General features: G+C 32.6%; 1 long non-coding RNA gene across 1 annotated transcript; it reads left to right on the forward strand.

Moving 5' to 3' along the window:
• Window positions 1-7,147: 7,147 nt before the first annotated feature.
• Window positions 7,148-10,325, forward strand: LOC132713357 (uncharacterized). Its single transcript, XR_009623438.1, has 2 exons — window positions 7,148-7,480; window positions 9,734-10,325. It is a non-coding gene; the product is annotated as an uncharacterized LOC132713357 (long non-coding RNA).
• The last annotated feature ends 4,921 nt before the right edge of the window (window positions 10,326-15,246 follow it).

Below are 15,246 nucleotides of genomic sequence, written 5' to 3' on the forward strand. Positions count from 1 at the left end.
TTTAAGCTGCATGTCTCCAGATGAAGCAAAACATTTCAAGAAAATCATCTTAGAGAAAAAAGAATTCAGATTTCAATAAAAGTAAAGAATATTCACAATTCAAGTAATAATTTATATGCAAAAATTGCAGTATTTATCTCCATATTTCAACTGCGTGAGTAACGAATTAAGTGCTATGTTTACATACTAGTATTTTGACTTGGATCGAACCTGTTGATTTGTAATGTGTGTTAACTTGACAATATTTTAATATTTTCAAAATTTCATTAAAATTAGCATGAACCTGGAGGCATGCTGCTTTAAATTTAAGGGATATAGTGTATCATGCCCTTCCAAACGGTATCTATAGAAATGAAGGGTGGCCCATTGTGGTATTGTTGTTTTTGTTTTTAATGTCCGATCGGTGTGTTTGTCTGTCTGTCTTTATCTATGATAAAATGATCATAAGCTCTTTCTATAGTAAAAACTGGAGCCTTCGTACATTAAAAAAAATGACCTTTAACTGAAAAATATACGAAAAATTACAATAATTTTCTTAGTTATTAACAGAAATGGGACGGGGATATAAATTTGTGCTTGTATTTTTTGTTTTGTTTTTTTTCAAACACATTTTGTAAATGAATGTTAAATAAAAAAATCTCAAGAACTAAATTCTTGTTAGATTTATTGTTATGTAGAAATAATATGATTTATTTGCATGTATATATCTTTACATTACTGAATCTTAAAAGAAAAAAAAACTGTATTAAACAAAGATGAACAGTCTATTTTTAGTTATTTATTTCAATTTATCCAGTAATTTATGTACCGCCTCCGTGGTCGAGGGGTTAGAGTCGATGACTTCTAATTCAGGTACCTCTCTGGCGTGGGTTCGATCCCCGGGAGATGCTTTGGTAGTTTAGCGCGGAGGAAGGTAGACTAGTACTGGTGTAACTCTCCAGGAACGATGGTTAGGAAACTACCCGCCTATATGACTGAAATACTGTTGGAAAAAGGCGCAAAATTAAACAAACAAACAAACAAATGTTTCCACGCGCATGTCAAGTGCGTGTTTTTCCGCATTGGAATTATGCCATGTGAGGGAGCTATTCAGCTTGTTTGTTGAATCAGAATGTCGGTATTTCTACCCAGTTGTTCTTTCGTGTCAAAAATGAAATATGAAGAACATGTAGATCTCCCCTGTAAGTCCTTAACATCAAACCGGATTGTAGATGAACAACGTCGAAACAAGCAACAAAAATGTTAATTGACAAGAAAAGTTGCTGCACACAAGACAGATGGAAAGCCACTATGAACATCGAAAAAAAAGAGACTATCGAGAAATGTTGAAAACGGCAAATATTAGGTGCAATGTTTCTTTTAATAATGAAAAGTATGAAATTTTGTATTGGTTTGAATGTTTTTGTTGGTCACTAACAACAAATCAAAAAAACTGAATTTATAACACATTTGTAATAAATCTTGCACAAAGAAGGGAACTAACGCGGCTTTTCGTTTTGTATAAAAAGGAATTTATAGGTTGGTTTATCAATGGAGATACTACTATGTGGTAGATGTTTAACCCTCTAGAGCCCATATTCGTAGCATATGCGTAAACGGCACCGTCCAATTTTTTATTAGCTCGACTTTTCTTCTTCTTTTTTTTTGACAAAAGTAAAGGTATTGGTATAGTCCTGGCGGCGTTGCCGTTGCCGTCAGCAAACTTGTACCTTGATCATAAGTTTTTAAGTTCTTTGTGTATTGTCTACATACTTGGCTACAACAACCCTTGGGACAAGACCAGACTGACCTTGACCTCTATAAATGACCTTGACCTTCAAGGTCTAATGTCCATATATGTTTTCTTCTGAATTTTGATAATATATTCTTAACATTGTCATTAATTCATACTTCGACAAAACTAGTGTGACAAGGCAGACTTATTAAAATTATAATAAGGAAACGTTAATATTTGTTCAAACATTTCTTTGTTTGCTTTAAGAAAAAAAGTAGAGCCTTGCCCCCTCCCGGTGGTGGCTCTTGTTATTTTTTATTTTGCTATTATTATTATTATTGATTTATTTAATTTTTTTTGCTAAATGCTGCTTTTCACTTCATAAAATAAATGAAACGATAAGCCGATACTGATAGCATAAGTGTAGAAAATTTATAATTAAAGAAAGAGGAGGGGAAAAACGCATCGGAAGTTTCGCGTATGTCTTTATTAGAAACCATAAAGTGTAATGCAGTCTTTTAATATTTTTGTAATATCCTTCTCCCATAGAATAGATAGTTCAAGAGAAAATTATGGACAATAATGCTATACGTTAACCAGATAAATAATAGGCTTTTGTAAGAGAAGCCCGTAAATTTAGTATTGGTACTTAATTTTCTATATTAGAACCTATATCCGACAGTCATTAATTAAGCAGGCTTCCTAATCACGGGAATAAGGCAGATTCCCTTTACCATGTTAATGTCTTCACCTAGATAGGAAATGATATGATTAATTAACTGCCCGCAAATTTTTTTGTATATAGTCAAACCTTACCCCTTTATCCCACGGACTTGCCCTGCATGCTGAACATTTTTAACTGCCAACTATACACATGTACATAAATTTGCCATTTAGATGTAATATATTACTATTACGAGTCGAGATTCTGTTTAGTGTTATGTTTTTGCAATATTTCCATCTATATTTTCCTTTTCTATGGTGAACATTCCAACGAAATTTGGCCTCTAAATTTGAAATGACTAAAATCATATTAAAATACATAGTTTAAGTGAGATTCTGACCAAAAACAAAAGTATCTCAGAATTTGCTCAAAAACTTCACATTATTTTGCATAATTATTGTGGCCAATGGTTATCGTTATTGCCCTGTACATCTCTAAAAAATAAAGCAGTACTTAAGAGTCTGCTATACATGTATAACGTATAATTATAAATAATCAAATCAAAACCAAATAAAATGATCGGCACTTTTTCTCGGCATGCAAAAAGAAAGAAAGAAAGAAAGAAAGAAAGAAGCTTGAAATAAGTCCATTAATCTTAGCCCCAACATTCCACTGTTTTCTCAGTATACGGACGGACAAATCTAAATACATTTGTAACCGCCTTCCCATTGGTTAGTGAGAGCATTAAAATGAAGTAGTAAAACTATGAAATCTGTCTAGTCGGTTATTAATCATAATTCATACGTTTTTCTTTTCGCACATAATGATAATTATCTACTTTTTTTTTGTATGTTGTTTTTGTAAAGAGTTTATCTTAAAGTTTGTCTTGATCAGGATTTTCAACGTTTACAAGGAATTCAAGTTGATATGACATATATCACACCGCATGTCAGTTGAAATTTCACACTTAAATTTAATGACAAATAAAAAATATGCAGTTGTCAATTCTCTTAAAGACATTTACAAAAGCTAACTACAGGAAAAATTCCGTTATCAGGAGAGCGAAAGGTAATTGGCCGAGAAATGTAAAGTTGAAATTTAAATCGATCTCCCACGGGCATCCTCTTACCCCTCAATAATTTGTTTTTAAGCGACAATTTATCTAATTTTTCTGCACAAATTTTAATCAGTTAACCTGAGGAATAATACATTTTCATTGTTTTTCTTGTTGACACTGAGAATATATTGTTAATTCCTCCGAGATAAATATAATTTGATTAATAACAGGGACATAGGTAGAAAATACCTTTTTCCATAGATTGCACTAGAAGCAAGAAGGAGAAGCCCGTTTTCCTAGGCATGCTAGGGAGAGTCGCTTGTAAAAGTTTCCGTATTTTCTGGCGCCCGTCGCCCGTAAGGGTTTCCGCAGTAGCCCTTAAAGCAGCATGCCTCTAGATCCATGCTAATATTCATGAACATTTTAAAAATGTATTTAAAAGTAAAATATTGTAAGGAAAATTACAATCCATGTAAATTACACAAAAAAGCCCTTACTGCGTTAGTCATGAAGTATAAATAATGTGATAAATACTGCAAAACCTGTCATTAATCTCACATAACATGTAAGTTATTACTTAAAGCTTGTATCATATTACTTTTCTTAACATTTTTCTTACGTTTGATTTTCTTCATCGGGAGGTATTCAGCTTTAGGAGTTTCCGCGTGTCCCAGGCAAGTGCATCAATTTAAGTTGTACTCTTACTTAAATTAATTGCGTTTTCTAGAAAAACCGAGTGTTTTCAAATATATACTTTAACACTATTGTTTTCAATCAAGTAATCTATTGAATTACGCACACTGAAGTTGTGGTTAAATCTTGTATTATCTAATTTCAATTTTTACATGCGAGACTCATCCGAAATGAGGTTTAAATTGACAGTTAATATCATTTAATCTTTAGTTTGCTACAGTTTTCATATAAACATACAAACAGAAGCAAAACGTGTTTCATAATTTACGGGATCTCAGAATATGAAAAAATATTTGAAGTTTCTCGGTTTCAGCCATTGAATTAAAGTATTTTTGCATATTTTTTAGCCATTTTCAGATTTTAAGGGCAGATTAATTTAAACGTCTGAAAAAATCGTGTTTTTAGTCTTATACAATAAAAACTTCAATAAATTTTAATATAACATTTTTGTTCACTTTTTTCCAGTTTAAGTGAAAATGTTAAAAATCTATAAAAAAAATAACGACGAATTATTATTATCATTTTGTCTTTTTGTTTTTTTTTCGGAAATTGTTATATGTTTTGATAAGATTAAAACTAATCGCTCTATACAAATTCTTGAAAATTTGCACACTCACTTGAAAGTAAGTCAGTTACATATAAATAGAGGAAAAAACCCTTCCTTACCTTATTTGCCCTAAGCAAAAATTAAATTTCAAGGGCTGATAATTCTAAAACTAGAACGGCGTTGTTCCTTCTTTTTTCCACTCTTAAAATGTTGTCATATTCTAAAATCAAACACTGTTTAAATAATGCTATGAACCATTTTTCTATATGAATTTATGTCTATATCCAAACGGTAGGAAAAGATATTTAAAAACATATTTTGTGAAAGAAACTTATTTAAATGTTGTATCCGTTTGTCTTATAACAGAAACAATATCTATAACTGGAACAACAACACCAACAAAACAACAACAATACTATATATTCAATAGTAATCATCATTATAATACATCATCATCATCATCATCATCATCATCATCATCATCATCATCAACAACATCATCATCAACAACAACACCAACAACAAAAACAAAAACTGGTATGACAAAAATAATAATGATAAAAATAACAATGATAACGATAATAATATCAATGATAATGATAATAATGATGATGATGATAATTATAATGATAATTATGTATATTTGACGAATAACACAGCAACAGTTATGACACGAGGATACCGTGCAAATAATACATGGAACCTTTAAGTAAAACAATTTTTACCATGCAGTATCATAAATGAAGTAATGGGCAGTCATAAAGATGAAAGTGGTAAAAAGGAAAGAATAATTACGTTAAGGTCAGCGTATCATTGTACACGTACTCGAATATATCCTCGCCTACGAACCAAAGAATCCTTTGTACATTAAAGGAATTCACTTAGGTCCAAAAGCATCAAAATATAGCATTTAAAAATCTTACATAGATCTACTGGGACACATAAAACGAAAAAAATATGCAAAAAATAATAAATAAATATACTCGGTATGAAATTGAAAATTAATTTTTTGAGCGACTCTTTGCCCGATTTCAGTGAACATGTATTGTTTTAACGCTTTTCTTTTTGTATTTGTGTCTTTTTTGCACACTTAAAATGACTGTTTTGAAAAAAAACTGCATAAGCGAATGATCTGAACTTTGCACACACGTTATCCGTCCAGACCAGATTGAAATGGTAAACACGTCTCGGAAACAACTCCAATCCCGTCATGTAAAAAAAAAAAACACTACAGGCTCGGTTGGATTAAACATGTCCATGGACAGTATTGGTAGTTTAAGCTACTGTCCACCGCCCCCTAGCACCGGCTTCAGCAGAGATGATAATAGTGAAATTTGTAATTTAAAAACTGTGGTTATCATGGAGCCATCAATGAGACACATAAGTGCCATTCCATTAAAAAGCGGCGTAAGGTCCTCAAAGTAAAAGAATGCGAGTGTCATGAACGAGAAAACAATTGGCAAAACTGAATAAAATGGTCAAAAAGTCCTTTTAAGATATTAAGGGTGGTAAAGGTGAATGTAATTGTGTCAAATGTAGATAATAGAAATGCTGGTTCTTAAAAAAAAATTATAAAGACGTAGTATATTTGAACTTACTTTGAAATTAAACCTCTCTTTGAAAAATTAATCCAGTTACCTCTCTGTCGTGGGTTCGATCCCCGGGAGATGCTTTGGTAGTTTAGCGCGGAGGAAGGTAGTCTAGTACTGGTGTAACTCTCCAGGAACGATGGTTAGGAAACTACCCGCCTATATGACTGAAATACTGTTGGGAAAAGGCGTAAAATCAAACAAACAAACAAACAAAACTTTGAAAATTATTGGGATTCCTGTATCAACCATGCAAATATTTAGAAACAAACACGCAGTTTCGTCTAGCTCTATGTATATAAAATGGCAATGGTTCTGAATAGGACCAAACATTTGATATACAATGCATTTGTTTATGGTTTTTTATTGCACTCTATGTTTCTATGCGACTTAGCACACCTGTTTTGTTTATCTCTTTGCTACCCCTTTAAGCCCTTTCGGATTTGTATATACTTTCTCTTATTAAGTTGTTTATAGCAACAATTGTTGCCATGCTCTTCTCCTCCTTCGCCCTAATGGATTCTCCCATTTTTGGTTGGGTACATTTTGGTTGCACAGTCGGTGTGGCTTGAGTGTATCGGGGATGGGGTGGGGGCTGCGTTCTGTGAACGACGCCTTGCCTTGTTGCGCTTTATGCTCATGTTGTTGTTTTTTGTGGATGTTGTTGCTATTTTTATGTTACATATAATATCATATCATATAATGCTAACATATTTTAGACAAAAAATATATATATTGATTACTTTATATTTAACTTGAAATCTTTTAAGGTTTGGGGTAAAATGATATTTTTGTTTTTTGAAAAGGAGGGTATATTCATTCCTTAAAGTAATAACGTACTTATTATAGTCATCATTTTGGCTCATTTCCGAATTTCCTGAGACTGTGAACATCAGTTCCGAATTAGGAAGACTGTAAACGGCCATATAATATTTCTTTTATATCAGTCATTGTCAGTTTAGTTTTATTTGATAGCTGGATTAATTAGAAAATTAATTGAAAGCTGTATATTTAGACGTAAGGAGGATTTTCTCCATCATTTATGTCATCTGCTATCGTAAACCGCTGCGTGACACGAGAGCGCCAAAAAAGGCGGGGTATAACCGCGCAATAATACATCGCCAATAAATAGTCCCTGGAGACAAGGCTTCTTGCAGAAACTGAAACGCAGAGAAGATCAGCGTGTTTGGAATTTTGAGTGGAACTGACAAGAAAGGTAAGTGAAAAAGTTTCTTTCCTGATAAAGATTTTCCAAAGAACAAAGTTACTAAGTTACTTTAGTGATTTATTTTAGATTTTGTTTTTTTATTCAAATGTATAAAGTATTGGAAACTAAATGCTTGTTGAAACAAAAGGAATGAAATAAAGAGAAAAGTTACTGATTGGTTATTGAACACGTAAATTGTCACAACAACTTTCATAAAGTGGCCTTAGAAATATTTATATTTTATCGTTCTGTTGAATCACGGCCATTTTAAACAAGACACTAAATACATAAATCACTTTTTTATATTTTATTCTTTATTTTTCATCATAATATCTTATAAATGAATGAGTATAAAAAGAGATATAATATTTTGAAAACATTTGAGCAAATCGTACAGCTTGGATCGGATAAATGTTTTATTTTCTTAATAAGTTGTACGTACTTATAGAAATACATTCTGGAATACGATTATACAAATATATATTCAAAACATAAAATACACTTGTATGTCTTTAAAAAGAAGAGATAATGATAACAGAACAATTTTACTTTTCTTATATCGCTCCCAAGCATCTTACTTTGCACTAACTTAAATATATTTTCATCATTGTTTTAGTTTAGTTTAAACTTAATTATAATTAATGGTACATACATACTATGTATATACTAATTATAACAGTAAATCATGATTTAAGAGTTTACTTTTATTAATGCAATACATGTTTTCTCTCATATTTTTTTTCAAGAAAAAAGGGACAGTTTTTAGAAACTTACAATTAACCATTATCTATCTATATCATTTATATATTTTTTTTCGCTTTGTCTTCAATTAGACTATTCAACTATTTCACATATTGTAAGTTTTCGCTAAATAGCAAGCTATACGCATATCATCAATAATTACGGATTCCATACCGCTCCAGATAACACCCAAGTTGTAGATGAAAATAGAGATTGGATATCAAATTTATGAGACCTAATCTACTTATAGACGGCTTATTTCCGCACATCGAGTTATTTCCAACCTTACCATATAAGTCCCTATTTCAATTTACTGCACAAACCATTATCTAAAGTCCGATTCGGACATATATATTCCGAAAATCAAGTTATCGAAAGTCTTCCATGATAGTTCTTTTGTATCGTCTTTAGTCTATTATTTATCCTGTAAATATTTGCTGTCCAATTTTATTGTTTATTCTTCTGAAAACTATCAAATGAAAATTCTACAAGAGAGTAACCAGTAGTAACGTTAACAACGCGAAATTCCTATCTTATTTTAAGGAATTTGTTCTACGGAGTAAACAGATTTCGATACGCGTTGAAAAAGTGTTTTAACCACCACCACTCTAAATAAGTCGAAACCAGTCATCAGTTTTCTGGAAAATTTAAAACATGTACTGACTGATTAGCAAATAGTGCATACTATGACCAGGCGGCACATAAAATGTATATGACGGCTACTCTTGGTATTGCACTGGTGGTTTGAGTAAAATATTGCAAAGGGTTAAGATCAAGATCTCTGAAATAAACTCCGTTATAATTGTGGAAGGTGTTCATCAGGAATACAGAAAGATTATTTCAATGAATGTTCCTTTAAAATAGTCGGACCTTTGATATGTCCATTTTTTCTTGTAATGTTCATTTTATCCTATTAAGTTCTAATAGCGCAAATATACTTTCACATTCAGCTTATAGACATAAAATACTACTAACTTTAATGGTCAAATTATAAAGCTTGATTTATTCATGAGTAACATTAAAACCTAGTCTATATCACAGTTCGACATAACTGTGATCCACATTAGAATAAATTATGAAATAGCCGTTGCGAAAATGAAATGACGTTTTATTTCGGCGTCACACTTGCCGGTAGCTTTGCTGTTTCGCACAAAACAAGATCATGCTGATATATTACAGACAGCTTACTTTTTAATCAAAGAGGAAACATATTATGGAATTTAAAAAATGCATCTATAGAGCTAAATCTATTGCTAGTACCACTTCTTACTCACCTTTTAAATACATACATCACGGTGTTGGTTTGAAATTACTATCTCCTAAAAGAGATTTGTTTTCTTTTCTTAGAAGGCTGTTTTTTTCCATTGATTAATCTAGATTTATATCTAGGAAAGAAACAATAGCCTTGATATGAAAGTCAATTTCATGCCGATTTGATCATAAAACTGTGACTTACAACCTTACTCGATTTTCCATTCACGTCTGCAAAATCGTAAAATCTTTCTCTCATTGTAATTTCAGGTAACAAAGATGAATCCGTCAACATATTTCGCAGGCTTGGGATTATTATTATGTTTCTTAGCAACAGTGACATTAACATATACCTCAGAACTAGGTGATGAGGCAGACGACTTTCCACCTAACATCCGGTACTTTTTGAACAATATGAAAAATGAGTTGTCACCGGAAGCTCCTCCCCACGTCTACATGAACAAATTAAAGCGATATCTTCATGAATCTAAATCAGCAGCTAAACGAAACGGATTTTGGATCTGGATGCCGGCTCAAGGATACGTACCAGTTAAAGAAGACGACAGGCCCGCAGAAACCAAAAGCACCGGAAGTTCAAGCGTTCTCCGATACGGCTAATTACATTAAGTAACTTTCCGAATTAATATGCAAATTTTTGATACAGATGTGCCAATTAGATTTCTCTAAACTATGTGACTTTATTAACAGTTATTTACAGAACATCATTTTATTTTTTAATTTTCTCAAAAGAATGAACTATACTAAACAATCCACTCACTGCTGGTGAATCAGACTGAAGTCACGAGACGCACGTGCTTAACATTGTTAAGATTTCATGAAATAAAATATACTTTATTCTATACACATGCAGTTCTTTTCGTATTGTCATCCATTAGTTAAAACTCCTTTTTCAATGTCTCACTGAGGGAGGTGGCCGCAGCTGCTATTTTCAATGTCTCGGTAAGGGACACGAAACCTTACTTTTTAGGCCTTTTATCACAGAAAGATGTCGATATTATTCCATGATGATTGAAAACTGTAGTATTTTCAAAATTCCCTGTAAAGTAATTTTTATTTTTCCACAAATGTTAAAGATGAAAATGGTAATGTCGTGGTCTATCTATCTATCTACTTACCGTTCCAAGAATACCTCACAGTGGTCTGCAACTTTGAACGTCTGTCGCGTAATATTTTCATGTTCTTATTATAACAAGGCATTTCAGAAATGGTACATAAATATTATGTTGAAAATAAAGCAACACGACAATTCAATTCCTGTAAATATAGAAATGCTCGTATGAAAAAAGAAAAAATCTTCCCGATTTCGAGGCGATATCATGATTTTATAAGGCGATTATATTGATGAAATTATTTTTCTCATGAACTTTCCATAAAACATGTTATCTACCTACTACCTGTCCAGTAAATTTGTCTTATCATCCATGATAATGTCAGATGAAAAGCAAAAAGTTACTTCAATTAACATTTTGACCAGAAAGTATTAGTTTGAAGATAAGTATCAGTCACGGAGAAATACCGAAGGAAAAAATTGCTGAGTTTAAATAAATGTGTCATTTTCAGTTGTGTTTTAAATTTTTAAACAACTGGTTGAAAACGGAAATTTGGTTTAAAAAAATTCTTACATGCATTTATTATTTGTCTTTAAGCATAAACATGTAAAGTTCTGCCGTAAAAATCACATACAATTCCTTTAATATATGTGAACATGAGAAGTTTTGGAGTTATGAGCGGGGTAAGGATACTACAATCATGGAGTAGGCATGTAGGAATACATGTTCTTCTCTGCCAAGGATATAATTCTAAATATTTGAAAATTTTCGGCCGTAGACTGTTTGTTTTCACCATAACTTCCGGTAAATTTATGGACTAATCGCCATCCTGCTCCCGGTATTCGCCGAACAGATAATTCGTGCGTGTGCTAATTAACAATGCACTATACATGTGTATTTTTGCATTTCTATCTAGAACCTTTACTAAGATACTACCGAGTAACGGTCAAACTAGGTTCAGCAGACCGAGTATCTTTTTTTATAGATACATCTTGTTTCCCATAAATTGCGTAAGCCAACTTTTCATTGGTTGATGATCTAGGCTTTACTCTTAACTGCTTTCAACTGGACAGATTAGCCTCGTGTTTAATTTAACGCATATCTGTCTGCATGTAATGCGCTAGTCTGTCGTTAGATTTAACGCATCAAGAAGACATTCTACAGAACAATACATTACAGAGGCAGTAAAAGAGTTGTTTCACTCTGTTTAAAATTATAACAGATGTAAAACGTCAAAATCTCTTCTACTAAAACATTAAACTTAAGGCACGATAATTATAAAGAAAACATTTCCCTCGTAAATCTAAATAGCTTTAAGAAAACCCCGCTGTAAGGTCGAATATAAATCTTGGAGAAAATCACATTACATGCATTTAATGAACCGTCCAATAACAACTTTTTGTACGCTTTTACAAATTTTGAAATATAACAGTTACTGAAAGAGAAATAATCGATCTTAAATACTCTAGATATACCACAGTTCAGACAAAAAGCTATTATTATGTCATTTAAAGCTAAACAATTTGTTAATAATGACAAAATCTCGCTGAATTTGTTTCATGTCTAAATATTCGCATCAAGACAAAATTCAAAGATGTTTTAATATACATTTACATATAGACCTTAATTTTGCAAAATTTACTTTTAACATCCATGTTAGGAAAAATTTAATTCGTTGTTCAGCCGTTAGTTACAAATTCAAATTTTATAACAAAAATCAACTTTTATGACGACAAACGCCTGCATTTCGACGCGCTCTTTTTAACTGGATCAATTTTGATCGGATTTAGGGAAAAATAATCACAGTAAAGAGCCGCCTTTAAACATGAACTACAGTTTATTCTTAATAGTTCAGAGCGCAAGGTACCATTATTGGTTCTTGTGTGAAGTGATCCATGGACCTTTTCTGTAAAAAATCTTTCTGTACATTATGTACATTTATTAGAAACATTGAAAAAATGCAGTGACCTAACAGAAAATGAAAGCTCAAAAAGCTCCTTTACCACGTGATTATAGAAATCATTTACGCAATGAAATTATTTCCACGTGACTAAACTAAGACATTAAACGCCTTCGCACTTGGCAAACCTGTCACTGCGTTTGGATATTAATCGTTTCTACATTTCTCAGAACGATAAAATGCAATTTATTTTTTATCAGATTAAAACGAAAAATCACTTCAACTTGAAACAATGTCACCGTGCTCACTGTGTGACATAATTTTCACAAGTACATAATCGCAGCTTTTCAGAAAATTTACAAATCGCCATTTTAATGAATAATAGCTTCTATATACAAAAAAGTTTCTTGCAAGAATGTTTCTTAATTAACGCTACGCTTGATCGATTGTTGCGTGAGTAAAATAACGCCATGATTGTTCTGTTGTTGTGTGAATACAATGAATTTCTAATAAGACCATGTGTGTTCCGTTGTTGCGTCAGTACAATGACTTCTAAATAAGACCATGTGTGTTTCGTTGTTGCGTCAGTACAATGACTTCTTAATAATGTCATATGTGATTCGTTTTGCGTCAGTACAATGACTTCTTAATAATACCACGTGTTTTTCGTTGTTGCGTCAGTACAATAACTTCTCAATAAGACCATGTGTGTTTCGTTGTTGCGTCAGTACAATGACTTCTTAATAATATCATATGTGCTTCGTTTTGCGTCAGTACAATGACTTCTTAATAATATCATATGTGCTTCGTTTTGCGTCAGTACAATGACTTCTTAATAATATCATATGTGCTTCGTTTTGCGTCAGTACAATGACTTCTTAATAATATCATATGTGCTTCGTTTTGCGTCAGTACAATAACTTCTTAATAATATCATATGTGCTTCGTTTTGCGTCAGTACAATGACTTCTTGATAATATCATATGTGCTTCGTTTTGCGTCAGTACAATGACTTCTTAATAATATCATATGTGCTTCGTTTTGCGTCAGTACAATAACTTCTTAATAATATCATGTGCTTCGTTTTGCGTCAGTACAATGACTTCTTAATAATGTCATATGTGTTTTGTTAATACGTCAGTACAATGACTTCTCAATAAAACCATGTGTTTTTCGTTGTTACGTCAGTACAAAGACTTCTCGTTAAGACCATGTGTTTCGTTAATACGTCAGTACACTAACTTCTTAATAAGACTATGGATATTTCGTTGTTACCTCATAACAATGACTTCTCAATAAGACCATAATTGTGTGTTTCTTTTATCTATTACACCTTAATTGTTCTCTTGTTGCGTCAGTACAATTACTTCTTAATAATATCATATGTGTTTCGTTGTTGCGTCATTACAATGACTTCTCAATAAAACCATGTGTTTTTCGTTGTTACGTCAGTACAAAGACTTCACAGTAAGACCATGTGTGTTTCGTTGTTTCGTCAATACAATGACTTCTCAATAAGACCATGATTATGTGTTTCTTTTATCTATTACACCGTAATTGTTCTGTTGTTGCGTAAGTACAATAACTTCTCTGTCAGATCATGCATGTTACGTAATCATTATTATTTCTTTATATGACAATGCTATAGTTGCGTGAGTGAAATTTTCTTCTTTATGTCGCTGTGATTATTGCGTAATCAAAATTGTTTCTGAATCTCGTTACTTTACTACATTTCCATGATTGTTGCGTAGGTGAAATTTTCATCATAATTGCCTAGCCCAACTAATTGTGCTACAAAGTGAGATATTGAGCTGTTTTATGAGTGGGAAATATTTCCCCTTTAGAAGCAAGACTTTGACCCATAACAAAAATATCTCAGAATCTAGCTTCAAACGTCAGAATATTTTGACTACATAATTGCAAAGTGACAGTAGGGTCTTGGAATGTTACTATTTGTTGAAACAAATATCTCACAGGAAAGTAACGGCTCTTAAGCCTACGTACATTATTTGGCATCTTGTATATCAGCAATATTTCTTTTTATTACCGTAGACAAGTAGTTTCTGTTAAGCCATCCTCACCGTATGACTGCGATGGCATATTTAGAACACAATACTTACTGTTTGACTATAATAACTCGCTTGTAACGTCTCATTATTCTCTACCTTTGTGTGTACGAAAAGAAAAATCAATGGCTTTCCTCTGGTGGTTGTGTTTCAGGAATTGACGTCTCTATATCACGACAGCAATTGCTGCCATATACAACCATGGTTGTTGTGTGACAACAACTGCTACTCTATATCACCATGGTTGTTGAGTGACAGCATTGTTGCTCTATATCACCATGGTTGTTGCGTGACAGCAATTGTTACTCTATATCACCATGACTGTTGCGTGACAGCAATTGTTGCTCTATATCACCATGGTTGTTGCGTGACAGCATTGTTGCTCTATATCACCATGGTTGTTGCGTGTCAGCAATTGATGCTCTATATCACCATGGTTGTTGCGTGACAACATTGTTGCTCAATATCACCATGGTTATTGAGTGGAAGCAATTGTTGCTCTATATCACCATGATTGTTGCGTGACAGCAATTGTTGCTCTATATTACCATGGTTGTTGCATGACAGCAACTGTTGCTCTATATCACCATGGTTGTTGCGTGACAGCAATTGTTGCTCTATTTCACCATGGTTGTTGCGTGACAGCAATTGTTGCTCTATATCATCATGGTTGTTGCGTGACAGCAATTGTTGCTCTATATCACCATGGTTGTTGAGTGACAGCAGTTGTTGCTCTATATCGCTATG

Source organism: Ruditapes philippinarum, unplaced genomic scaffold (assembly GCF_026571515.1).
Source record: "Ruditapes philippinarum isolate M1 unplaced genomic scaffold, ASM2657151v2 ctg3748_1_1_1_1, whole genome shotgun sequence".
Lineage (NCBI taxonomy): Eukaryota > Metazoa > Mollusca > Bivalvia > Venerida > Veneridae > Ruditapes > Ruditapes philippinarum.